Source organism: Salvia hispanica, chromosome 2 (assembly GCF_023119035.1).
Source record: "Salvia hispanica cultivar TCC Black 2014 chromosome 2, UniMelb_Shisp_WGS_1.0, whole genome shotgun sequence".
In the NCBI taxonomy this organism is placed as follows: Eukaryota; Viridiplantae; Streptophyta; class Magnoliopsida; order Lamiales; family Lamiaceae; genus Salvia; species Salvia hispanica.
Window position 1 is genome coordinate 10967800 of NC_062966.1, and position 16820 is coordinate 10984619.

General features: G+C 35.4%; 1 protein-coding gene across 2 annotated transcripts in view; it reads right to left on the minus strand.

Moving 5' to 3' along the window:
* LOC125205630 overlaps positions 1-16820 on the minus strand; it is a 29690-nt gene that overhangs the window by 5855 nt on the left and 7015 nt on the right. The gene's annotated exons all lie outside the window — the stretch shown is intronic.

A 16820-nucleotide genomic window follows, 5' to 3' on the forward strand; every position in this document is an offset into this window, starting at 1 on the left:
CATTTTTTATGATTTGAAAATTTCTACTAACATGGACGGGGAAAAAAGCCAGTAAATACGGCACTTGACCTGGTGGTGCTGCTGTTGACTATAAAGTGTGAAAGAGAGAAAAAAAAAATTGTAAGACAATAGCAGTTTCTTATTCTTCATGTGAGATGTGAAAATTACGGTTAAAAATTGTGTGGCTGTCGTTTTCTTTGATTTCTATGACGATGACCGTTATTAGTTATTTCATCGTCCAGAAATCATGCAGTGGCTTTTGGGATTACCATTTTTTTACAGAATAATTTATGATATACGGAGAATATTAGTGTTAAATAGAATTTATGGGGTATGTTATATTGATAAATCCTTCTTAAATTGTTAGCTACAACTAAATGATAGAGACATTAGATCATTAAATCAAGATACAAGATCATCCATCCATGAATATCAATACGAGGCATACAAAATTTTGATTAGGAGTATTAATGTTAAGTAACAAAAAGTTAGTTATAACCAACTTTTAAAAAATATCCCAAAATTTTTAATGATTATAGCTATCTCAGTTTATATTATTTTTACACAAAATATGTCAAATTAAAGATAATTTTTAAGGATTCTAACGAGAACTCACTTGCATATGTTCCCGATGTCAAAATTTGAAATTTTTTTTTTTTTTGAATTTTCATAATTTTTACGTAACAGTTTAATGCAATGTAACAGTTTAATGCAAATGTATGTATCAAAATATGTCAATATAATGTATATACAATGTCATTGCAAAATCATGTTGACATATTCAAGAAATCACGTTGATTTTTTATATACTATATTGACATTTTATCCAAAACTCTAAATTTGGTCATTCTTCATTTATATTTAAGTAATAAAAAAAGAAAATTACACATGATAATTTATAGACTACTAGGTCTCTAGAAATCCTATAGACTTAAATTAGGCATTGATTACATCCATAATGTATAAAGTGCTCCTATTATGGAGTATATTTTTGTTTATCATTAAGCTTTGAATAAATCAATGATTCATCAAATACCGAAATTATCAATGGCCCAAACCACGAAAGGCCCGACATATCAACTCATTGGGCTTTCTGTTCCATTATTTTTAGCCCATTTATCCCTACATTCTGAAAGATAATTCTATATAGCCATAATGTTATTCAGTACTCCCCCGTTCCGCTTAAGATGACACATTTTACTTTTTAGTTTATCTCAATTAAAATGACACATTTCCTTTTTTGGTAGCGATCTCTCCAATTAATACACACAACCATTTTTTCTCACTCCTATTAAAATATCCATATTTCTTTATCTCTCTACTTTAATACTTACACTCACATTCTCTCTCTCCAATTAAACATTTTAACCAATAACTCCTAAAATCTCGTGTCGGCTAAGCAATGCGTCATCTTAGTCGAAACAGAGGGAGCATTTTATTTAGAATATTAATAAAAATATTATATTGTCCCTATAGCCATCAAATTAAATTAATTGAAAAACGTAAAGTTTAACACTACTAGTATCACGTCAGTGTTATGCACAGATTAATATATTTTTAACACATTAATTTTCAATTTTAAATTAATTAAATAAAATTAGAATCAATTTTAGTTATATGAGAATAAAAAATCTATACAAATCAACTTTGAAGCATAATAAATTTGAAACAAATCATATAACATAATGTTTAAACATTAAATCATGGAGTAGGAAGATAAGAATCTACCACAATAAAAAATTAAACACAATTAATAATTACTCATCAATTTTTAAAACTTCTTTATATACTACATCAAATTTAAAATTAAAATCAGGACCTGTCTGTAGTGGGAGAGGAATATACAGTCTCTTTGTCAGTCGGCGTCTGTTGCCTCATCGAGTTCTTGAGGTCTATTAGTTGCACTTGTATCATTGATGTTAAATAAGTCCAAATAATCACATTGCAGACGAAGAGTGCAGCAATAACCTATTAATAAATTTGGAGATAAAATATATAAGTATCAATTGAATCAAATTATTACAATATAGATATTACCTTCTGCTCAATTGATGGGACTTTAATAACTTTCTTCTTGACCCCTCTCTTGCTTTAGGTTGACAAACAACGCATTCATAAATCACCACAATATTTGAAATTCTGAATGGTAAAGCTAATTTTGTTTTGCAAGCTTGATAGCTCAACGATTCTATATCCAAAGTAGTCTGCTATGCACATTTTTCTATAATCTAGATGCTGCTTTTATTTAAGAAAAGATAAAGTAAACAGTGGGAAGATAAACCATGAAATAAAGTGCAAAGTGAGCATATCCGTGGAATAAGAGCATCTCCAATGCTATTAGATCAGCCATAGACCAGCCACTCTCTCTCCCTGCCACGTCAGCAGCACTAAAAATCCATCTGCCACATCAGATTTAGGTCAGCCATAGGCCAGCCGCAATAAAAATAATTCAAAAAATACTACATTTGTGGAAGCCCGAATTTTTTTTTATTATGTAATTTTATTTTTTTTTAGTTAATGTACTTTATTTATTTAAATAAAATAAATGAATTTTTCTTGTATATGTGTCGTAAATTTAATTCCATAATTTAATCGTAATTTTAATTCCGTAAATGTAGTATTTTTTGAATTATTTCTATTGCGGCTGGCCTATATGGCTGCCCTATGGCTAGCCTAAATTTAATGTGGCAGATGGATTTTTAGTGTTGCTGACGTGGCAGGGGGAGAGAGACTGACCTATGACTGGCCTAATAGCATTGGAGATGCTCTAAATATGGAGTACTAAAGATGTTGACTTTTTTATTTTGGGCAGAAAAATGTCTTGGGCTACATTCAAGAAAACACATTATAATTTAAATCATATCCATGTCAATATTAGTAGTTGACATATTAAGTAAATTTTCATTGAAAAACATTACTACATCAAAAGAATGTTAGATTTATTAAAATAAGCGTGTGCATAAATGATAAAACGAACACGGTGAGTTATAAGTATAACTAATTTTACAAAATTTTTGAGGGAAGTATAAATTGAGTGATATGTCATAGTAATAGATAAAATAATCTAATCTAATTACATTTTGGATTGCATGATTAAACTGTGAAAGATAGTTTAACCTGCACTTAGATCACCTATTTAAATGATTATTTCACTCCAAACGTGACTTGATTATCTAATCACTCCAAAACAAGGAAAAGGGCTTCAGCAATCTTAATTAGAAAGAACTACCTACTCATTTTCACAATTTCCGATATGACTTTGCTTTAAACCAATACCATATAGAATTTTGACAAGTACATATTAAAATGAGTATTTGCCCAACGAAAAACAGGGTAGCCCAGTTTTGATTGACCATAGGCAGGTCATGTTAGGATTGGTATACTGAAAAGCATATTTCGAGCATGTTGCACGGATAGAATTGCTTGGATACAATAAATTCTACAATCCACTTTTAACCCAAGGCGAGAAGTAGTAATTTTATCGCATTGATGTTTGCTTGTGCATTTATAAGATGTTTCTCAAACATTTAAATGTATAAGAAGCAAATAAGTCTAATTCTTCTACATGGTAGACTGGTCGTGAACGATGTTCACAGAAGGTGACGCAGTCGGTCCTTTGTAGAAGAGAAATAGAATTTTACAACCCAGATAGACTTTGGCTACCTATCGTGAAAGGTTGCAGTGTCAGTCCGCATGTTTCCTTACCTTAGGAAATAAACGACACTGGTGTGGTATAGCATTGAATGATCTAACAGTTGAGATAAGTCTTTCTTGCTATTTACTGAAAGACGAGGTCTAGGTGATTGTTATTTCTTAATCATTGTTGACATAACATTGAGCATACGATATTGATTATACACTACTTTGATTTATCAAATGGTGCGGATTTTTCGCAATCCAAGAATCCTGATATCTTGGGTAGAGGTGATCAATGTCTAGAGGTGCTAGTATTGTTATTGCAATGAATCGTGTGCTGGGTGAGTCCAGTTGGATAATATCCTCAAGAGGTGTTCGAAAAAGGTTTTATTATTCAGAAACCCGGCCGGTTGGAATTTATTCCAGAATAATAAATAAAGATTTTGAACAAGACAACTCTTGGAAAAAGATATTAATTAATTAAAGTCAAATAGCAGACTTAAATTAATTAGTGGATATTTATATCTTAAACACGGGAAATAATAAATTAAAGAGGTAAAGCCCGGATTACTCGTAATTTGGGATTGGACGGGCAGTCAATATTATTTTACTATAGTGGATGATAATAATATTCTGTTTGGACTTGTATTAAATTTGGGCTCAATTTAATTAGTAAAAGTCCAACAGGTTTGGCCCAAGTCCAACCTCCATGGATCCCTAATCTGGCCCATCATAACTCAATATAAAAGGAGATTAGAAAAGAGATTGAGTGTGATTGGAACACAAAAATTTCGTGCTCCCCTATGGGAGTGGACGAAAAGTCAGTTTTCTCAAAAACTGATATTCTGTCTTCTTTCTATTCAAGCCCTTTTCGATTCTGACAAGCTTTGCCCACCCAAAGGTCATAATCTGAGTTCGGGATACAGATTAGAAGATTTATGGTTGAGTACGAAGATCATCTCGTGGAGAAGGCGCAAGCAATCGACGATTCTTTGGAGAATCGGATCGGTAATTCTAAACCGTAGGAAATCATGAATTAGGGTTCTTTTTCCTTAAACATGATTTATTTGTGTTCTTGAATGCAATTTGATTTGTTTAACATGTAGATAATTAATCCCATAATCGGTCAAATAGATCTGTAGATCTGATTTTTTTGTGTATGCATGTCTTCCGCTGTGCAAGGGGCACCAATCCCCAGCAATTGGTATCAGAGCCAATTTTTGGCTCTGATTATGTGGATTAATTTCATGTTGTGTAAATTGCTTGAATGCTTGTTTTTGTTCGCGTGTTTGTGTTTATTTTTGATCTGTTCAAAAACATGGACAAAGGGACGCGAAGGCGAGACCGCAAAGTTCAATTTCGTGAACGGTGGAATCAAATTCCATATTCATTATGTTGACTTAATGATTGCTTATAATGATTACTTATTGATTATTTGATGTCTTACATGAATATGAATTGAATTAACAATATTATTCTTGTTGATGATATCAAATATGAGAATCATTTCATTTGGTGGAGAATTATTTGCGATCCAAATATCACATCCTTGGTTCGTTGCAATAATATCGCGTGACCACGGAATTAATTCGCATCGTGGAGAATTGTACCGCGATGTTCGCGGGAACGGCCTTCACAGAAGACGAGCGAGGATTGCAAACGCCGAACTGGGCAAGTGCTGGCCTAGGGCAGTTTGGGTGCAGGATTGGCAGTCTCGTTTCAGTCAAGAGCAGCCCAAGACACTGCCCAGGCGGTCAGATCAGCGGCTCAATGGGTGCGGTGCGAGTGGGAGCCCTTCGTGGGCAGTTCCCGGACTCGAAAGACGGTCGACGGAAGCGAGAGCAGGCTGTTGTGACAGCGGCGACGCTCACGCGGGTCTTCGTCTCGTGACCGCAGATTTCCAAATTTAGTTAAGGTTTCCTAAATCTTAGGAACTAATTTGGAGAAAATTTCTAAATTAGTTAGGGTTTTCTAGCCTTAGGAACTAATTTTAGATATAATTTCAAGATATAATTTGGAATAAGTATTGAATACATCAATTTAATTGGATAATCTAAAATTTAATTTTAATTAAATTATGGATTAATGGGATTTTTATCTTTATTTTATGGATTTAGATAGATTAAATTCTATCTAGATAAATCCTAGATAAATTAGGATAATAGTAATTAATTTTATTTTGTATTATGGATTTATATAGATTTAATTTTATGTGAATAAATCCTAGATAGACTAGATAAAATAATTAACTATATTTGGATTTTATCCTTATTTTATGGATTTAGATATATTTAGTTATATCTAGATAAATCCTAGACAAATTTGGATAATAATTAATTTTATTGTCTTATGGATTTATATAGATTTAATTCTATGTGAATAAATCCTAGATAGACTAAGATAAATTTTAATTATGTTTATCCATATCTTGTAGATATTGATAGATTTATATCTATCTAGAATATATCTTAGTAGATTTGGATAGTTAAAATCCATGTTTATCTTTTTCTTGTGGATATTTATAGAATTAATTCTATTTAGAAAATATCCTAGTTGAATTAGATAATTAAGTTTATCTCTATCTTATAGATATTGATAGATTTACATCTATCTAGAATATATCTTAGAAGATTTAGATAATTATTAATCCAATATTGTAATTATCTTTTGGATTTAAGATAGATTTAGTTTTATCTGGATAAATCCTAGTTGAATTAATTAATATTAATTCTAGATTATCCTATTTTATGGATATAAATAGATTTATTTCTATTTATTAAATATCCTAGATAAATTTGGATAAAGATAATACAAGATAATCCTTATCTAATTGGATTTTGATAAAATTAGTTTTATCTAGTATAAATCCAAATAGAGTTGATATATTCTAGTTTCTTATTCTAAATAATCTAAGATTTTTTTAATCTTAGAATGATTGGATTTTATCTTCATCTTATGGATTTGGAGAGATTTGGTTCTATCCTGAAATATCCTGGTATGATGATTTAGATAATGATAATCCAAGATCAGTTTATCTTGAATTTTAGGATTTGATTTTATTCATGTAAAATCTAGAATAATCCTAAGAGGATTTAGATAGATTCTATTCTATCTAGATAAATCCTAATTATCCAGAAGGAACACCCGGGCGGGTGTTTTCACCATGAAAATCACCCGACCGGGTGAAAGTGTTGTGAAGCATTTCCAGATTCCAGAAGAAACACCCGGGCGGGTGTTTTGGACCGCACAATTCACCCGAGACTTAGTTTTTGTGGGCCTTTTTCACATTTTGGGCTCTTAGTATAAATACATTTTTGGTGTCATTTTTCATTCGAGATTAAGATAAGATTGTGATTAAGATATCTCTTTTGTGAGTTTTTCCTCTTTGAGGAATGTATCCAATTCCTTCCTTGAAGGTTGCTTGTCTCAATTTCATAGGTTGATTCAAGTAGAGGTATGCATCAATGGGGTGTATCCATTGAGTAGTGGAGCCAAGGGGTGATAGAGCTATTAAAAGTTGCCTAGGGTTGTTTCCATTCTTTTGGTCAAGGTCCTATGGTCATAACTCTTTTATCTCATCATTATATATGACCACGGTTGCCAGACGTCAAGAGTGTCCCTCTCGGCGTGAGCCATGGAGGATAAGAGGGAGGTCATGCCACATACCCAATACAGCTCGAGGGATGGCCAGGGAAGCGAGGAAGAGGGAAGGCTCAGATTTGAGGACAAATCCTTTCCAAGAAGGGGAGGATGATACGACCATGGAAGCCGTACACCAAAGCTTGTACCTGCATCTGTCTTCAATCAGTATTATGCCCATCAAGATGACTTCCAAATGCTTTGAAACTGCCACAATTATCTTCGTCTTTGAGAGAGCTTCGCGTGGGTATCTTACACGCCCCAATCGGAGTTCGGAGGAGAGAGTTATGGACGATTTACTAAAGCCGCGCAGAACAGGCAGGGAGCTCCAGAAGGAACACCCGGGCGGGTGTTTTCACCATGAAAATCACCCGACCGGGTGAAAGTGTTGTGAAGCATTTCCAGATTCCAGAAGAAACACCCGGGCGGGTGTTTTGGACCGCACAATTCACCCGAGACTTAGTTTTTGTGGGCCTTTTTCACATTTTGGGCTCTTAGTATAAATACATTTTTGGTGTCATTTTTCATTCGAGATTAAGATAAGATTGTGATTAAGATATCTCTTTTGTGAGTTTTTCCTCTTTGAGGAATGTATCCAATTCCTTCCTTGAAGGTTGCTTGTCTCAATTTCATAGGTTGATTCAAGTAGAGGTATGCATCAATGGGGTGTATCCATTGAGTAGTGGAGCCAAGGGGTGATAGAGCTATTAAAAGTTGCCTAGGGTTGTTTCCATTCTTTTGGTCAAGGTCCTATGGTCATAACTCTTTTATCTCATCATTATATATGACCACGGTTGCCAGACGTCAAGAGTGTCCCTCTCGGCGTGAGCCATGGAGGATAAGAGGGAGGTCATGCCACATACCCAATACAGCTCGAGGGATGGCCAGGGAAGCGAGGAAGAGGGAAGGCTCAGATTTGAGGACAAATCCTTTCCAAGAAGGGGAGGATGATACGACCATGGAAGCCGTACACCAAAGCTTGTACCTGCATCTGTCTTCAATCAGTATTATGCCCATCAAGATGACTTCCAAATGCTTTGAAACTGCCACAATTATCTTCGTCTTTGAGAGATCTTCGCGTGGGTATCTTACACGCCCCAATCGGAGTTCGGAGGAGAGAGTTATGGACGATTTACTAAAGCCGCGCAGAACAGGCAGGGAGCTCCAGAAGGAACACCCGGGCGGGTGTTTTCACCATGAAAATCACCCGACCGGGTGAAAGTGTTGTGAAGCATTTCCAGATTCCAGAAGAAACACCCGGGCGGGTGTTTTGGACCGCACAATTCACCCGAGACTTAGTTTTTGTGGGCCTTTTTCACATTTTGGGCTCCTAGTATAAATACATTTTTGGTGTCATTTTTCATTCGAGATTAAGATAAGATTGTGATTAAGATATCTCTTTTGTGAGTTTTTCCTCTTTGAGGAATGTATCCAATTCCTTCCTTGAAGGTTGCTTGTCTCAATTTCATAGGTTGATTCAAGTAGAGGTATGCATCAATGGGGTGTATCCATTGAGTAGTGGAGCCAAGGGGTGATAGAGCTATTAAAACGAGACTTAGTTTTTGTGGGCCTTTTTCACATTTTGGGCTCCTAGTATAAATACATTTTTGGTGTCATTTTTCATTCGAGATTAAGATAAGATTGTGATTAAGATATCTCTTTTGTGAGTTTTTCCTCTTTGAGGAATGTATCCAATTCCTTCCTTGAAGGTTGCTTGTCTCAATTTCATAGGTTGATTCAAGTAGAGGTATGCATCAATGGGGTGTATCCATTGAGTAGTGGAGCCAAGGGGTGATAGAGCTATTAAAAGTTGCCTAGGGTTGTTTCCATTCTTTTGGTCAAGGTCCTATGGTCATAACTCTTTTATCTCATCATTATATATGACCACGGTTGCCAGACGTCAAGAGTGTCCCTCTCGGCGTGAGCCATGGAGGATAAGAGGGAGGTCATGCCACATACCCAATACAGCTCGAGGGATGGCCAGGGAAGCGAGGAAGAGGGAAGGCTCAGATTTGAGGACAAATCCTTTCCAAGAAGGGGAGGATGATACGTTACAAACATCACAAAAGGCATGGTTGTGGGCAATTTCAATTCAATAGGTTTGCTTGTTGGCCAAGTAAACCCAAATATAAAGAGTTAAGCTTTAAATGAACGTGCACGAGAAACAACAACGATTATCAAACTCTATAGACCAAAATGATCTTTTCTTCATTGTCGTTGCGTTACTAACATCACAAAATGCATGGTCGTGGGCAATTTCTATTCAATAGGTTTGCTTGTTGGCCAAGTAAACCCAAATATAAAGAGTTAAGCTTTAAATGAACGTGCACGAGAAACAACAACGATTATCATGCTCTATTGACCAAAATGATCTTGTCTTCATTGTCGTTACGTTACAAACATCACAAAATGCATGGTTGTGGGCAATTTCTATTCAATAGGTTTGCTTGTTGGCCAAGTAAACCCAAATATAAAGAGTTAAGCTTTAAATGAACGTGCACGAGAAACAACAACGATTATCATGCTCTATTGACCAAAATGATCCTGTCTTCATTGTCGTTACGTTACAAACATCACAAAAGGCATGGTTGTGGGCAATTTCAATTCAATAGGTTTGCTTGTTGGCCAAGTAAACCCAAATATAAAGAGTTAAGCTTTAAATGAACGTGCACGAGAAACAACAACGATTATCAAACTCTATAGACCAAAATGATCTTTTCTTCATTGTCGTTGCGTTACTAACATCACAAAATGCATGGTCGTGGGCAATTTCTATTCAATAGGTTTGCTTGTTGGCCAAGTAAACCCAAATATAAAGAGTTAAGCTTTAAATGAACGTGCACGAGAAACAACAACGATTATCAAACTCTATAGACCAAAATGATCTTTTCTTCATTGTCGTTGCGTTACTAACATCACAAAATGCATGGTCGTGGGCAATTTCTATTCAATAGGTTTGCTTGTTGGCCAAGTAAACCCAAATATAAAGAGTTAAGCTTTAAATGAACGTGCACGAGAAACAACAACGATTATCATGCTCTATTGACCAAAATGATCCTGTCTTCATTGTCGTTACGTTACAAACATCACAAAAGGCATGGTTGTGGGCAATTTCAATTCAATAGGTTTGCTTGTTGGCCAAGTAAACCCAAATATAAAGAGTTAAGCTTTAAATGAACGTGCACGAGAAACAACAACGATTATCAAACTCTATAGACCAAAATGATCTTTTCTTCATTGTCGTTGCGTTACTAACATCACAAAATGCATGGTCGTGGGCAATTTCTATTCAATAGGTTTGCTTGTTGGCCAAGTAAACCCAAATATAAAGAGTTAAGCTTTAAATGAACGTGCACGAGAAACAACAACGATTATCATGCTCTATTGACCAAAATGATCCTGTCTTCATTGTCGTTACGTTACAAACATCACAAAAGGCATGGTTGTGGGCAATTTCAATTCAATAGGTTTGCTTGTTGGCCAAGTAAACCCAAATATAAAGAGTTAAGCTTTAAATGAACGTGCACGAGAAACAACAACGATTATCATGCTCTATTGACCAAAATGATCCTGTCTTCATTGTCGTTACGTTACAAACATCACAAAAGGCATGGTTGTGGGCAATTTCAATTCAATAGGTTTGCTTGTTGGCCAAGTAAACCCAAATATAAAGAGTTAAGCTTTAAATGAACGTGCACGAGAAACAACAACGATTATCATGCTCTATTGACCAAAATGATCTTGTCTTCATTGTCGTTACGTTACAAACATCACAAAAGGCATGGTTGTGGGCAATTTCAATTCAATAGGTTTGCTTGTTGGCCAAGTAAACCCAAATATAAAGAGTTAAGCTTTAAATGAACGTGCACGAGAAACAACAACGATTATCATGCTCTATTGACCAAAATGATCCTGTCTTCATTGTCGTTACGTTACAAACATCACAAAAGGCATGGTTGTGGGCAATTTCAATTCAATAGGTTTGCTTGTTGGCCAAGTAAACCCAAATATAAAGAGTTAAGCTTTAAATGAACGTGCACGAGAAACAACAACGATTATCAAACTCTATAGACCAAAATGACCTTTTCTTCATTGTCGTTGCGTTACTAACATCACAAAATGCATGGTCGTGGGCAATTTCTATTCAATAGGTTTGCTTGTTGGCCAAGTAAACCCAAATATAAAGAGTTAAGCTTTAAATGAACGTGCACGAGAAACAACAACGATTATCAAACTCTATAGACCAAAATGACCTTTTCTTCATTGTCGTTGCGTTACTAACATCACAAAATGCATGGTCGTGGGCAATTTCTATTCAATAGGTTTGCTTGTTGGCCAAGTAAACCCAAATATAAAGAGTTAAGCTTTAAATGAACGTGCACGAGAAACAACAACGATTATCAAACTCTATAGACCAAAATGATCTTTTCTTCATTGTCGTTGCGTTACTAACATCACAAAATGCATGGTCGTGGGCAATTTTTATTCAATAGGTTTGCTTGTTGGCCAAGTAAACCCAAATATAAAGAGTTAAGCTTTAAATGAACGTGCACGAGAAACAACAACGATTATCATGCTCTATTGACCAAAATGATCCTGTCTTCATTGTCGTTGCGTTACTAACATCACAAAATGCATGGTCGTGGGCAATTTCTATTCAATAGGTTTGCTTGTTGGCCAAGTAAACCCAAATATAAAGAGTTAAGCTTTAAATGAACGTGCACGAGAAACAACAACGATTATCATGCTCTATTGACCAAAATGATCTTGTCTTCATTGTCGTTACGTTTAAACATCACAAAAGGCATGGTTGTGGGCAATTTCAATTCAATAGGTTTGCTTGTTGGCCAAGTAAACCCAAATATAAAGAGTTAAGCTTTAAATGAACGTGCACGAGAAACAACAACGATTATCAAACTCTATTGACCAAAATGATCTTTTCTTCATTGTCGTTGCGTTACTAACATCACAAAATGCATGGTCGTGGGCAATTTCTATTCAATAGGTTTGCTTGTTGGCCAAGTAAACCCAAATATAAAGAGTTAAGCTTTAAATGAACGTGCACGAGAAACAACAACGATTATCAAACTCTATTGACCAAAATGATCTTTTCTTCATTGTCGTTGCGTTACTAACATCACAAAATGCATGGTCGTGGGCAATTTCTATTCAATAGGTTTGCTTGTTGGCCAAGTAAACCCAAATATAAAGAGTTAAGCTTTAAATGAACGTGCACGAGAAACAACAACGATTATCATGCTCTATTGACCAAAATGATCCTGTCTTCATTGTCGTTACGTTACAAACATCACAAAAGGCATGGTTGTGGGCAATTTCAATTCAATAGGTTTGCTTGTTGGCCAAGTAAACCCAAATATAAAGAGTTAAGCTTTAAATGAACGTGCACGAGAAACAACAACGATTATCAAACTCTATAGACCAAAATGATCTTTTCTTCATTGTCGTTGCGTTACTAACATCACAAAATGCATGGTCGTGGGCAATTTCTATTCAATAGGTTTGCTTGTTGGCCAAGTAAACCCAAATATAAAGAGTTAAGCTTTAAATGAACGTGCACGAGAAACAACAACGATTATCAAACTCTATAGACCAAAATGATCTTTTCTTCATTGTCGTTGCGTTACTAACATCACAAAATGCATGGTCGTGGGCAATTTCTATTCAATAGGTTTGCTTGTTGGCCAAGTAAACCCAAATATAAAGAGTTAAGCTTTAAATGAACGTGCACGAGAAACAACAACGATTATCATGACTCTATTGACCAAAATGATCCTGTCTTCATTGTCGTTGCGTTACTAACATCACACAAAATGCATGGTCGTGGGCAATTTCTATTCAATAGGTTTGCTTGTTGGCCAAGTAAACCCAAATATAAAGAGTTAAGCTTTAAATGAACGTGCACGAGAAACAACAACGATTATCATGCTCTATTGACCAAAATGATCATGTCTTCATTGTCGTTACGTTACAAACATCACAAAAGCCATGGTTGTGGGCAATTTCAATTCAATAGGTTTGCTTGTTGGCCAAGTAAACCCAAATATAAAGAGTTAAGCTTTAAATGAACGTGCACGAGAAACAACAACGATTATCAAACTCTATTGACCAAAATGATCCTGTCTTCATTGTCGTTGCGTTACTAACATCACAAAATGCATGGTCGTGGGCAATTTCTATTCAATAGGTTTGCTTGTTGGCCAAGTAAACCCAAATATAAAGAGTTAAGCTTTAAATGAACGTGCACGAGAAACAACAACGATTATCATGCTCTATTGACCAAAATGATCATGTCTTCATTGTCGTTACGTTACAAACATCACAAAAGGCATGGTTGTGGGCAATTTCAATTCAATAGGTTTGCTTGTTGGCCAAGTAAACCCAAATATAAAGAGTTAAGCTTTAAATGAACGTGCACGAGAAACAACAACGATTATCAAACTCTATTGACCAAAATGATCTTTTCTTCATTGTCGTTGCGTTACTAACATCACAAAATGCATGGTCGTGGGCAATTTCTATTCAATAGGTTTGCTTGTTGGCCAAGTAAACCCAAATATAAAGAGTTAAGCTTTAAATGAACGTGCACGAGAAACAACAACGATTATCAAACTCTATTGACCAAAATGATCTTTTCTTCATTGTCGTTGCGTTACTAACATCACAAAATGCATGGTCGTGGGCAATTTCTATTCAATAGGTTTGCTTGTTGGCCAAGTAAACCCAAATATAAAGAGTTAAGCTTTAAATGAACGTGCACGAGAAACAACAACGATTATCATGCTCTATTGACCAAAATGATCCTGTCTTCATTGTCGTTACGTTACAAACATCACAAAAGGCATGGTTGTGGGCAATTTCAATTCAATAGGTTTGCTTGTTGGCCAAGTAAACCCAAATATAAAGAGTTAAGCTTTAAATGAACGTGCACGAGAAACAACAACGATTATCAAACTCTATAGACCAAAATGATCTTTTCTTCATTGTCGTTGCGTTACTAACATCACAAAATGCATGGTCGTGGGCAATTTCTATTCAATAGGTTTGCTTGTTGGCCAAGTAAACCCAAATATAAAGAGTTAAGCTTTAAATGAACGTGCACGAGAAACAACAACGATTATCAAACTCTATAGACCAAAATGATCTTTTCTTCATTGTCGTTGCGTTACTAACATCACAAAATGCATGGTCGTGGGCAATTTCTATTCAATAGGTTTGCTTGTTGGCCAAGTAAACCCAAATATAAAGAGTTAAGCTTTAAATGAACGTGCACGAGAAACAACAACGATTATCATGCTCTATTGACCAAAATGATCCTGTCTTCATTGTCGTTGCGTTACTAACATCACAAAATGCATGGTCGTGGGCAATTTCTATTCAATAGGTTTGCTTGTTGGCCAAGTAAACCCAAATATAAAGAGTTAAGCTTTAAATGAACGTGCACGAGAAACAACAACGATTATCATGCTCTATTGACCAAAATGATCCTGTCTTCATTGTCGTTACGTTACAAACATCACAAAAGGCATGGTTGTGGGCAATTTCAATTCAATAGGTTTGCTTGTTGGCCAAGTAAACCCAAATATAAAGAGTTAAGCTTTAAATGAACGTGCACGAGAAACAACAACGATTATCAAACTCTATTGACCAAAATGATCTTTTCTTCATTGTCGTTGCGTTACTAACATCACAAAATGCATGGTCGTGGGCAATTTCTATTCAATAGGTTTGCTTGTTGGCCAAGTAAACCCAAATATAAAGAGTTAAGCTTTAAATGAACGTGCACGAGAAACAACAACGATTATCAAACTCTATAGACCAAAATGATCTTTTCTTCATTGTCGTTGCGTTACTAACATCACAAAATGCATGGTCGTGGGCAATTTCTATTCAATAGGTTTGCTTGTTGGCCAAGTAAACCCAAATATAAAGAGTTAAGCTTTAAATGAACGTGCACGAGAAACAACAACGATTATCAAACTCTATTGACCAAAATGATCTTGTCTTCATTGTCGTTGCGTTACTAACATCACAAAATGCATGGTCGTGGGCAATTTCTATTCAATAGGTTTGCTTGTTGGCCAAGTAAACCCAAATATAAAGAGTTAAGCTTTAAATGAACGTGCACGAGAAACAACAACGATTATCAAACTCTATTGACCAAAATGATCCTTGTCTTCATTGTCGTTGCGTTACTAACATCACAAAATGCATGGTCGTGGGCAATTTCTATTCAATAGGTTTGCTTGTTGGCCAAGTAAACCCAAATATAAAGAGTTAAGCTTTAAATGAACGTGCACGAGAAACAACAACGATTATCATGCTCTATTGACCAAAATGATCTTGTCTTCATTGTCGTTGCGTTACAAACATCACAAAAGCATGGTTGTGGGCAATTTCAATTCAATAGGTTTGCTTGTTGGCCAAGTAAACCCAAATATAAAGAGTTAAGCTTTAAATGAACGTGCACGAGAAACAACAACGATTATCAAACTCTATTGACCAAAATGATCTTTTCTTCATTGTCGTTGCGTTACTAACATCACAAAATGCATGGTCGTGGGCAATTTCTATTCAATAGGTTTGCTTGTTGGCCAAGTAAACCCAAATATAAAGAGTTAAGCTTTAAATGAACGTGCACGAGAAACAACAACGATTATCAAACTCTATTGACCAAAATGATCCTTGTCTTCATTGTCGTTGCGTTACTAACATCACAAAATGCATGGTCGTGGGCAATTTCTATTCAATAGGTTTGCTTGTTGGCCAAGTAAACCCAAATATAAAGAGTTAAGCTTTAAATGAACGTGCACGAGAAACAACAACGATTATCATGCTCTATTGACCAAAATGATCCTGTCTTCATTGTCGTTACGTTACAAACATCACAAAATGCATGGTTGTGGGCAATTTCAATTCAATAGGTTTGCTTGTTGGCCAAGTAAACCCAAATATAAAGAGTTAAGCTTTAAATGAACGTGCACGAGAAACAACAACGATTATCAAACTCTATTGACCAAAATGATCTTTTCTTCATTGTCGTTGCGTTACTAACATCACAAAATGCATGGTCGTGGGCAATTTCTATTCAATAGGTTTGCTTGTTGGCCAAGTAAACCCAAATATAAAGAGTTAAGCTTTAAATGAACGTGCACGAGAAACAACAACGATTATCAAACTCTATTGACCAAAATGATCCTTTTCTTCATTGTCGTTGCGTTACTAACATCACAAAATGCATGGTCGTGGGCAATTTCAATTCAATAGGTTTGCTTGTTGGCCAAGTAAACCCAAATATAAAGAGTTAAGCTTTAAATGAACGTGCACGAGAAACAACAACGATTATCATGCTCTATTGACCAAAATGATCCTGTCTTCATTGTCGTTACGTTACAAACATCACAAAAGGCATGGTTGTGGGCAATTTCAATTCAATAGGTTTGCTTGTTGGCCAAGTAAACCCAAATATAAAGAGTTAAGCTTTAAATGAACGTGCACGAGAAACAACAACGATTATCATGCTCTAT